This window comes from Bolinopsis microptera, unplaced genomic scaffold (genome assembly GCF_026151205.1).
Source record: "Bolinopsis microptera isolate Bmic1 unplaced genomic scaffold, MBARI_Bmic_1.0 sca41, whole genome shotgun sequence".
In the NCBI taxonomy this organism is placed as follows: Eukaryota; Metazoa; Ctenophora; class Tentaculata; order Lobata; family Bolinopsidae; genus Bolinopsis; species Bolinopsis microptera.
In genome coordinates, this window is record NW_026971813.1 from 25989 (window position 1) to 37360 (window position 11372).

Consider the following 11372-nt stretch of genomic DNA (forward strand, 5'->3'; position numbering starts at 1 on the left):
GTGACCACCAATTATTATTCTCTATATGCTCCTATGAAAATATAACTTTGCTTATGATTTACTTCACATGTCACTGTTTCAAAGACCTAATTAAAAACTAACCAAACCACCGTAAATAGGGCTCTGTACATGGCACAGCAACTAGTTAAGAGGGTCACCACGCACCCCACACTTAGCAGTGGGGACATTCCGACTGCCTCACCATAGCAACCGCCCTCCAGCCCCTCTGAAGAGAGAGGTTTGAGAGGTACAACTCACCTTATCTCATTTTTAACAAGGATGATCCTCCTTAACTTGGACAGCTTGCATTACTGAGGCAGGAGAAGATGATCAGGTATGTTCGACTTTGTAAACATTGGAGACAGACTCGACTATCTTAGAATTTTAAATCTCTGAGCACCTTGCCGTTTTGGCCTGTTTAAAAAATCACATTTTCCATTTCAAAGTTTAAGATGAATTTAGTAACGCTTGAACTGTAACACTTGACTCAGGGACCAGATGTATGAGTACAGTCAGGACGTCTCATGTCACGTGTTACCCCAGAGGTTCCGTAACGAAACATTCGACAAGAAACTTCTTCAAGGAGTTGGGAGGTTGGGGGTTCTGGGGCCCCATATTCAGGGGTAGGGTGTGCGGGGGGACTAGCTCTGTTGCTTACGGGCTTATCACTAGAGAGATCGAGAGAGTGAGTCATTCCTTACATATGTTATTTGACATTCCTTCAACTCGTTCTTTTCATCATACTTTACTTTTTTTGTCTTTTCAAATTCGTTGATTTGATCGTTTTATTCTCTAAATATATTCGCACAGTGCTCTCACTCTCTATTTTCTAACCAGGTGGACAGTGGATACAGAAGTGCCATGAGTGTTCAGGAGTTCCATGGTTATGTGGCCTATTTACGGTACGGTACTGAGCAACAGAAGGACAAGTACATACCAAAACTAGGTACTCATTATGGGTTTATTTTAAATATCAGTACATATTAAATAAAGAATGGTAGTTTTGAACGTTTTGATTTAAAATTACATTTTTCAATTTATGGCCCTTCTACTCGGCTAACCTTCTCACTTAATCAAAATGATCCGATGTATGAAACTGCGTGGCCAAAAATCCTCTGCTGCTGTAAAAGTAATCGCTAACCATCCCATCCCCTGCAGCTTCCGGAGAGTTTATTGGAGCATTTGGTCTAACAGAGCCCCAACCACGGATCAGATCCTGCCAGCATGGAAACTACTGCAGTGTACGATAGTGGCACTGGGGAGTTCGTTATGAACGGCACCAAAACTGGTTAGTTTTAGTAGTTATCTGGGCCATTCCCTTAAAGATCACCTTTTTGAATGACAAAACTTATTCTTTTTAGCACTTATCTTTTATTTCGTTTCTTGCCTTTCCCAAGGTACAATTTAGGAAAATTGCTCGTTATCGACAAATAGAAAGACAATATCAGTTTAAATCATGCTTATCAAGTTTGAATGAAAATCTAAGAAGTCATCTTGCTGATAATCTCCTGAATAAATGACTCTCTAAGCTTCATCATGGAGCACCCCACAACACCTCTCTTAGTAGTCGCCAAGTTGAAACCCGTTCCAGCTGACAAACGTGTTGCCAGGTATGAGCTTGTAAACTGCATACTGCGCCACATGTTTCCTCCCCGGGTAGTCGCACCGTGCTGATATCGTACCTCCCATTGCAACCTTCCCTAGCGACTCCTCCTCGCTGGAATCCTTAGTGTTTAACCCTGATGGTCAGTTTCGACTGAGGCGGATGGCTAGAATAGTGTTGCCAGCAGCGAACCCCTACTCTTAGCGACTTGCTGTTTGTCATGCGGAGGTTAACATCGTCCTTACCAGCCGTGTTCTCTCCGTACAGTAGAGATATGACGTTGAGAGAGGTAGACAGTTTACCTGGGGGGAGGAATATTTTGGAGAGTTTCCCCCGCCACTTCCTCTCTAGTTTGTAAACACACGTCCTGGTGCATTGAAGTGGAACCCGGAGATGGTCACATTCTCTTCTTTCCCTACCTGTACAGACAGATCTATGGTAGCTGGTGTTATCTCTATACCTACCACCTCCACACTTGCAGCTCCCCCTTCTCCTGATATCTTGGTGGGCATGTCACGTATCAGGTTGTGGTGATGTTTATCATGTACGTGTCCACTAACCACACAGTATATCACGTACTGTGCTTTCAAATGGTGGGTTCAGGATGGGAGCCAGCCAGTTTACTGAGGACTTCTGGAGGTCCAGGTCCATTGTGGTGTAGTTTGCGGTACAGCTGGTCATGTTCAGGGTGTTGTTTTTCTGTCCACGCTGATGTCAAGGTGCAGAAGAACCGGCTATGTCAAGGGTAAGGTTACCATATGTTGTCCAGAAGGTGTAAGCTTCGTAGCTGCCGGAGACACTTGCGGTGGCGTTGTTACGGGAGAGGGATATGGAGCCGTTTTGGAGGGAGCCGGAGCTTTTACCTAGGTCTATCTCGTTCATTACTAGGTTGTGTATCTTGTACATTGTTCCTGAAGATAAGTGTTGTTTGTAGTGTAAGTAAAAGTGGGATTATCTAAATCAGCTGATGGTTTTTTTTTCCTTCATTCATTAGATATGAAATGGTGATAAAAGGGAAAATTTCACTAGTACTGCTAAATATTTAAGAGTTCCATCAAACAATGTCTTACCTTCAGCACCAGGGAGTTCCCTGCCAACAAGTGTCGCTCCGTACCCCTCCACAAAAACCTTATCTACCACTTCAGCCACATAGTTTAAATACTTCCCATTTATTGAGAGCTTCACGTTCTCTGAGCTTCCCAAATCAAGGCTTAGAATTAAACGAGAACAAAATCATGACTGAATCAGCGGAACTTTTACGAAATTTAGACCCTGATTTTGAAAGACGCTGCGAAACAGCTGTGTTGGAGTGATATAATTAAATTTGATTTAATTGTTCAATTGTTTGAATCGAGTTATAGCGTTGAAATAAAATCTAATTTAGATTTTTAATTTTATTATCTTTATATCCTCCCTTAAAAAGCTAGGTTCTATGTGATGTCGACTGTCGGGTTTCACAGAGTATTTTTCAATAAGATAAAAAATATAATGGTTGATGAGGAAAGAATACTGTGTAATAAATAGTTTTATCTTTATAATACTCTCTAATTTATCGTGTATTAATTAATTTTCAGGATCAGCAACTCCCCAATAGCTGACGTGTTTGTAGTCTGGGCTCAGTGCGAAGAAGGATTAAGGGCTCATTGTTGAGAGAGGTTAGTTACTAGTTACTATAGTTACTAATATAGTTACTATAGTTACCATCAGTACTTATCAGTTATTATTGTTAGAAAATAATGTGATTCTGCGTGTATATATGTCTTGTATAATAATTTAAATTTAATTATAATACACTTGAACAGCTTACCCTTGCATTGGTTATCAGATAGAACCATCTCTTGTCGTACATTCATTCTTCAGTGAGTTGATATAGTAAGGGGAAAAGTGGCATTCCGTTGGATTCGAATGTTCACAAGGATTTCTCAACGGAATATGGTAGTTAGGACCCCTACGAACATAATTAGACTTGTTGCCAATTTTGTATCTCAACGGAAACACCCACTTTTTTACCACTTTTTACCACCTTATTACCACCCTTACTGGTTTGCCAAATATCTTTAGTTGTGAACATCATAGAGGCTGGCAAATTAACCTAGAAAGGTTTATCTTATTCCAAGGAGTAAACTTTGTATGAAAAATTTTTTTAACATCGGACCAATCAGCTACTTGGATAATTACCAATTAGTTAATCACCACCCAAAAAAGTGAAAATTTTTTTATTGGCTTTAAATGATTTTGAAATCGTTGAAAACCCACGGAGAAATGGTAGTTTTTAGAAAAAACTCAAAAAGTGTGTGTCCAACTAAAATATTTTTTTTCGAGGACTTTAAAAAAAAAGTTTTGAAAATTTTGAAAATATTTTTTCCCCCCCAAAAAGTGATTTGAAATTTGCAAAAGAAAACCCTGGATAAAAAAAAGGGTTTGCAAAAAAAAACTTCGAAAAATTTTTTTTTTAAAATTGGGGGAAAAAACTAAAAATTCCCTTTAAACCAAATTTTAAGTTTTGGGGTTCAGTAAAACTCGAAAATTTTTTTTAATTTTGGAAAAAAACTTAAACGGGGAAAGGGGGGGAACCCTTAAAAAAAGGTTTAACCACACAATAAAAAAAAGTTTTTATAACAAAATTAAAAATACGTTTAAACAAATTCCCCCCATAAAAAAAAAACAGCACAAAAAAGGAAACCCTTTAAAATCCCACCGATTTTTAAACCTGCTTTTTAATCCCTTTTTAAATTGGGTTTTTAATTTATTTAAAAACCCCCTGTTCCCCCAAACTTTCCCAATTTTATACCCGGGTTTTGAAAGTACCGGACCTCCCTTAAATTTTACCCCCTTTAAATTTGGGCCCCGTTGTTTTCAAGGGAAAGCGGAAGGTTTCCCCCAAAGGGGTTTTTCCTTTTAAAAATGTGGGACTTTTTTTTTTTACCCCCCGCCCAAAAAAGCAAGAAAGGCCCCGGGAAAATTAAAAAAGGGGGGGGGAAAAAAAGCGAAGTGGTTTAAAAATTTCCTTTCCCCTCAACCCTTTTTGGCTTTTTTTTTTTATTTTTGGGAAAAGCCCCCAATTTCCGCCCCTTCCCTTTGCTATGGCCCCTAAAACCCCCGAATAAACCCCCCCCCTGTGGGCCCCTTTCCCCCGGGGGGGCGGGGGTAGGCTGGAGGGTAAAACATTTAAAAATTTCAGAAAAAAGCCCCCGATTTAAAAAAGTTTTAAAAAAGGGGGGTAGCTGGGTTTGGGGCTTTTGCAAAAGGAAAATTTTAGGCAAAGAAAAAGTATAAACCAAAGGGGGGTTTTTATTGGGGGGTTGGGGGGTTTTTTTAAAAGGCCAAAAAAAAAAGTTGGGCCCGGGGGGGCCTTTAAAAATTTTTTTAATAAAAAATTTTGGGGTTTTTTTGGGGGGTGGTTTTAAACCCCCCGGGGGGAAAGGGCCCGGGACCCCAAAAAGAGCCCCACAGTTGCAGGGAAAATAAATTTTCAAAAAGGGAAAAGTGGGAAAGTGAAACCCCGTTTTTGGCAACCCGTTTAAAAAAAATTCCCCAAAAAAAGGGAAGGGGGAATTTAAAAATTTTTTGGTTTTCAGAGGAGGGGGGAAATAAACCTTTGGAAAACCCCCGGGTTTGTTTTTTTGGGTTTAAAAAAAAAAGGGGGGGGGAAAAGGAAATTTTCCCCCCGGGTTTTTGGGAAATGCATTTTTGGGGAAAAGGTTTTGGGGGTTTGGGGAAAAATTATTTTTCAAACCCCGGGGAACCCAAAAAGGGGGGGCCCCGGGGAAGGGAACCCAAAAACCCCAAAAAACAAACTAATTTTTCCCCGGCCTTATTTAAAAAAATTTCCCCCCGTCCCCCCCCCAGGGGTTTAACAGGCCCTTTTTTTACCCAAAATTTTTGATGGAAAAACCCAAGGGGGGAAAATGGGGGAACCCACCCCTTTTTTTTTTACCAAAAAGAAAACCCCCCTTTTTAATTTAAAACCGGGGCCTTTTTTTCCGGGATTGGGAATTACTTCCCTGGGGTTTTTCCTTTTTAACCCCCGGGGTTTTAAAAAAACCTTTTCCGTACCGGGGGCCTTTTTGGGAAACAAAAATTTTGGGGGCCCCTTTAGGCCCTCTTCTTTTTTTTTTGGGGGGGGCCCCTTTTTTGGGTTTGTTGGAAAAAAAACCCCCATTGCCTTTCCCCCGCTTTTTTCAACCCGGGAAAAATTTTTTCCCGGGGGCAGATTACCCTTTTTTTTTTTTTAAGGGGGCTTCCAAAAAAAAAACCCCCAAAGGGGTTTTTTTTTTTTTTTCAAACATGTAAGTTAAAGTTTCTGCTTTCCTCCATTTTTTTTGGCCCCACCCCCAGCTTTCCCTCAAGTTTTTTTTACTTCCCAAAGCCTTTGCTTTTTTTCGGGGGTTTTTTTTCTGGGTTTGGCCCCAAAAACCGTTAAACCCCCTTTTCAAATGTTCCCATTTTAGCCCCTGTGTCCCCCCGGGGGAACCCCCGGGGTTTAAAAACTGCCCCCAAACTGGGGAATCCTTTTAAATAACTTTTTGTTCCCGGGGGCCCCCCCCCTTTTTCCCCTTTAAAAAAAAAATAAAAAAACCCCCAACCCCCCAATGGGAAAACCCCCCCCGTTTTTTTCCCAAAACGTTTTTTGGGCCCCAAAAAAAATTTTCCCATTTTCCCCGGGCCAAACCCCACCCCGGGTTATAAAACCAACCAAAAATTTAAAACTAAAATTTTCCCAAAGGCCCCCCAACCCCCCTTTCCCCCCCAGGGGAAACCCCTTTTTTCCCCCCAAAAAAGCCTTTTTCCCCCCCGGGTCTAAACCCCGGGCCCTGGGCAAAAAGAAATTAGGGGGTTATTCGGAAAGGGAAAAATTGGGGAAAAAAAGCAAAAAAAAGAAGCGGGCCCGGGGGCCTTTCCCCTTTTAAATTTTTCCAAAAAAAAAAGGGCCCAAAAATGGGTTTATGGGAAAGGGAAAAATTTCCCCCTCGCTTTTCCCATTAACCCCCCCCCCCCCCCCCCCCCCTAATTTTTCCAGGGCCCCCCTTGCCCAGTTGCCCGGGGGGGAAGGGGGGGGGGGGAACAAAAAAAATGGGCCCGGGTTTTTTTTTAAAAAAACCCCCGTGGGGGAAATCGCATTTCCCCTTTTTAACCAAAAGGGGGCTAAGTAAAAGAGGTTAAAAAAAGGGGGTCCCGGGCCCTTCATTTTCCCCCGGGTTTTTGGGAAAATTGGGGGAAGAAAATTTGGGGGGGAGGAAGGGGTTTTTTAAAAATTTAAAACAATAAAAATTTTTATTTGTTAACCCGGGGGGTTAAAAATTTTGGTTTTTGATCTTAAAAAGGCCCCCTTTTTTTGGGCCCGTTTTTTTTTTTAAAAAGGGGGAAAAATTTTATTTAAAAATTTATTGTTTTTAATTTTTTTTTTATGAAAAATTAATATTTTTTTGGGTTTTTAACCCTTTTTTTAAGGGCCCCCCGGGGGTTTCCCCCTAAGCTATTTTTCCCTTAAAATTTTAAAATATTTTCCCAAGGAAATTTTTTTTGGAAAATTCCAACTTCCAAAAAAAGTTGAAAAAAGGGGGTTTTTAAAATTTTTTTCCCCCCCCAAACCCCAAAATTCCCCCCGGGGAAATTTTTTTTTTGCAAAGGGATTTTTTAAAACCCCCCCCTTTCCCTGCCCCAAATTTTGAATTCCCCTTTTGGGCCGGGGAAAAAAAATTTTTTTCAAAATTTTTCAACTTTTTTTTTTTAAAAATCCCCCCGAAAAAAAAAAAAAAAATTTTTTAATTGGAAAAAAGGTTTTTGAAGTTTTTTTTTTTAAAAAAAAATTTTCTTTTTTCCCCCTGTTTTTTTTAAAAAGGAAATTTTTAAACAATTTTTTTAAGGCCCCAAAAAAAAAAAATTTTCCCCTTTTTTTTGGGGGTTTTTTTTAACCCCAATTTTTTTTTAAAATTTAAAACCAATTAAACGGAAATTTTTTTCCGATGGTTTTTAAAAAATTTTTTGAAAACCCAAAAAGGGTTTTTTTACCCTTTTATAAGATAAACATCTTTTGGTTTAAATTTTTCCCAAAGGGCCTTCTACGGGGGGGTTTCCCCCAAATTTAAAGGAAAAATTTTGGCAAAAAAAAAGGGGGAAAAAAGGGGTTTTAAAAAAGGGGTAAAAAAATGGGTTTTTTTAAAGTTTGGTTTGGGGGTTTCTGGTTTTTAGGGCCCACCAAAAAAAATTTTTCCCCAAAAAAAAATTCCCCCCCAAAATTTTGTTTTTTTAAGGGGTTTCCCCCCCAAAAAAACCAAAAATTCCCCCCCTTGGAAAAAAATCCTTTTGAAACAAAATTCAAAAACCCCAAGGGGGGAAAACCCCTTTAAAAAAGGAAACCCCTTTTTTCCCCCCTTTCTAAAAAGCAAAAAAAAAATTTGAGGTAAATTTTTTTAAAAAAATTTAAATTACAAAAAAGTTTTAAAAATCTTTCTCGTAAAATTTTTGGGGGGGGTTGGGGGGGGGGGACACCCCAAAAATTGAGGGGCAAGTTTTTCCCCCCTTGGGGAGGGGGAGGGGGTTTTTTAAAGGGCCCCCATTTTAAACAAAGGGGGGGGGGATTGGGCCCCCAAAAGGTGCCCGGGGGCCCAATCTTCTGCCTAAAATTGACGGATTAGGGGTAAGGAAATGTGCCCGATTTCAATTTTCGTCATCATCTCCACTATTTTATTATGTTCCTTCCTGAAATCTTATAAAACTCATGATAATTCTAATTTCTAAACTAATGTAAATAACTAACTAAAGTTTGAAGTTTCTTAACCCAGGGTCCATTCGGTTGTTTGAACAATGCGAGATACGGAATAGCCTGGGGAACTATGGGAGCAGCTGAAGCCTGTTTTGACGTGGCCCTGCAGTACTCTCTGGACAGGTGCCAGTTCGGAAAACCACTGGCTAAGAACCAGTTGATTCAGAAGAAGTTTACAGATATGTCTACTGATATTGCACTGGGTCTACAGGGATGTTTGCAGCTTGGCCGACTCAAAGATCAGAACATGTGAGTAATCAGATATAATCGTGCAGTTTTTTATCGTTATAAAGGATATTCAATGTATTATCTGCATTCTATATCACTTTCGACAGTGTTCAAATTGATAAATTATGATAACCGAAAGAATGAAGTCTGGAGGGTGATATTTAAAACATATAAGTGATGCGAAAGGATTTTATTAGCAGGAGCTTTCAAAATACTTGTGTAAATCGTCTTCAGCTAGGATGAAGTCCTTTTCTTCCTTTCATTCTTATTTAACGTAATCTAAAATATTTTCCGCCGTGCATGTTTTCCTACCAACCACCAACTGAATCCTGTTCATGTTTCATTTCTATTGCTTCGTTCTTAAATAACAGTGTATCTGTATCACAGGGCTGCCCCAGAAATGATATCGATGATGAAGCGTAACAATTGTGGAAACGCTCTGGACATCGCCAGAAAATGTCGAGATATCTTAGGAGGTAAATTCGGAGACTGATCGTATAGTTTCGCTTATGAGATACCTTCATAGTTAAATTCTGTTCTAAACTGGTTTATTTATCGTAGAGCATTTTAACACAATGCATTAGATTTATCCGTGAAGTCACGTGGTTAAGTCATAGAAATTTAAATATACGTAAACGTAGCGCGCGGGTAAGAAATTGTATCGAAGGTGTCTTCAATTTCGCGCACAATGCCCTGCGCGCGTGCGCACGTACGTACGGTACTATTAAGTCCGTGCGCGCGTACGTAACTCTACAATAATTGGTAGTTGAATCGGCCGATATAGTTGGATAGAGATGCTTTCCAAAATACATTGCCATTTTGGGTCTTGGGACAGTCGTGTTTTGGGAGAAAAATGGTGGAAATGTGCTCTCAGAGTCTTCTTATAGTTATTATTTACATCGGCACTGAGGCTTGAGAGGACGGTCCTAACAATGAACAGTAATTACATAGGTAACAGTACATGTCAGTGATGCTTTTTTAGCATTGTCTGCTCTTATCCACATTGCATAGTATTCTATTTTTATCACGTCATTATCCAGGTAACGGAATATCAGACGAATACCACATTATCAGACATGTTCTGAACCTCGAATCAGTCAACACTTATGAAGGTTTGTTTTTATCCTCTGTTGAAAATCTTCTGCCTGATTGAGGACAGAGCTTTTGGTCGATGATGACTTCTGTCCATTTATTGGGGAGATGAAAATAGTTTATTCCCTTTGTAGACTAGGTTAATTATTCGCTAAATGTTCAACATTTACCATGGTAATAACAAATTCCATCCTCAGGTACACACGACATCCACGCGCTGATAGTTGGCCGTGCCATAACCGGACTTCAGTCATTCTTCTAAACGCAAAGATATGAGACATGACCCTCAATTATTGTGTTAAAACTCACCACGATACTGAATATCTTGTGTCGTTATTAGAGAGATATAAATATTTCAAAATAAATGGAGAGTATAGTTATCAGATTATCATACTATACTGATGTAAAACAGAAGACAATTTAGCTCTTGGGCTTGAATTATGAGAAGCAAAATTAAACAGAATGTAGCTTACTTTGAAAAGTGACCCTTTTTGGTTTTTAGGTTCATACTGAACAACATTTGAATCGGAAATTGTCGTATAAAGGATTGTTATATTTTTATTTAACGTTTGTTTCAATAGAAAGTGAGCTTTTGCAAAAAAAATCTGTAATCTAGGGAAGAGTTCCAAATAAATTACTTATTTTATTGATAATAGATATCCAAGATTTATTGGTTGCTCTTGCAAAAGCGTATGATCCATTAATTCCCATTTACTTCTTTTCTAGTGGTACTTATAACATCGATTTTAATCAGTGAAAGATGTTCGTTCAAGATTATTTATTGTTCCTATGCTATGGTTATTTGTAATGTACATTTTTTCGGCGATTTTAGAAATATAATGTAAATATTAAATTCCCTACTGATGTAGTCACAAACGAAAGGACGAATCAACAAGGCGGTCGACTGTTCTGGTTTTACTGATCGTCTTACCTGATCGTTGTCCAACTTACGACCTAATATAGAGGCGAATTGCAGATCTGACTAAGGAATAGATTCGTCTTTTCACTAGTGGCAGCATCATATTATCTTATCTATCAAATGCAAAATTGCTTCAACTCATTTCGCGAGTTTTCGCTTTTCACAATTCGCCAAATAAATTTCGGTTGTCAGAGAAATCCCTGATGCACGTAGTATAATTGAACGTAGCACGACAATCTGATGCGATTGTTTTTCTTCCATCAAACGCATGAAAATAATCAAACTGCAGTGTCTACAATAAGGGCCAAGAGTTGGCACAACTTTTTTTCTCTGATTTTGATTAGTTCGGTACCAATTGCTCAAAAGCTGTTTAGAAATGTGAATAACAATTATATAAACTGCATATTATGGAAGCATGGGTCACCTGGCTTCAGACATTCTGAACAGTGAACATGCTAGGTTAATTATAGATACCAAAAATGTCATTCCTTCAAGTTTAATTATTCCAGGACCCGAGTTAACTTGAACCAAGTTATTATAATTCATTAAAATTTAAGTTGAATTGGCTACAACTACAAGCAAATAAAATATCAGTTTGTAAAATTCAAGTCTGGCATTTCTTTGAAGTCTTTAAATAAAGAAGTCAATATAATTTATATGATGAAGCCTAATTAAACTATGTCAATAATTTCAATTAAATGGAGAATATTGTGAGACCTGTAGGTCAATCTATTAAAACATCAAGTTACTCAATTTAAATTGTA

General features: G+C 38.8%; 1 pseudogene; it reads left to right on the forward strand.

The window, feature by feature from the left end:
• Positions 1-326: 326 nt before the first annotated feature.
• On the forward strand, positions 327-10749 carry LOC134825726 (glutaryl-CoA dehydrogenase, mitochondrial-like; annotated as a pseudogene).
• The last annotated feature ends 623 nt before the right edge of the window (positions 10750-11372 follow it).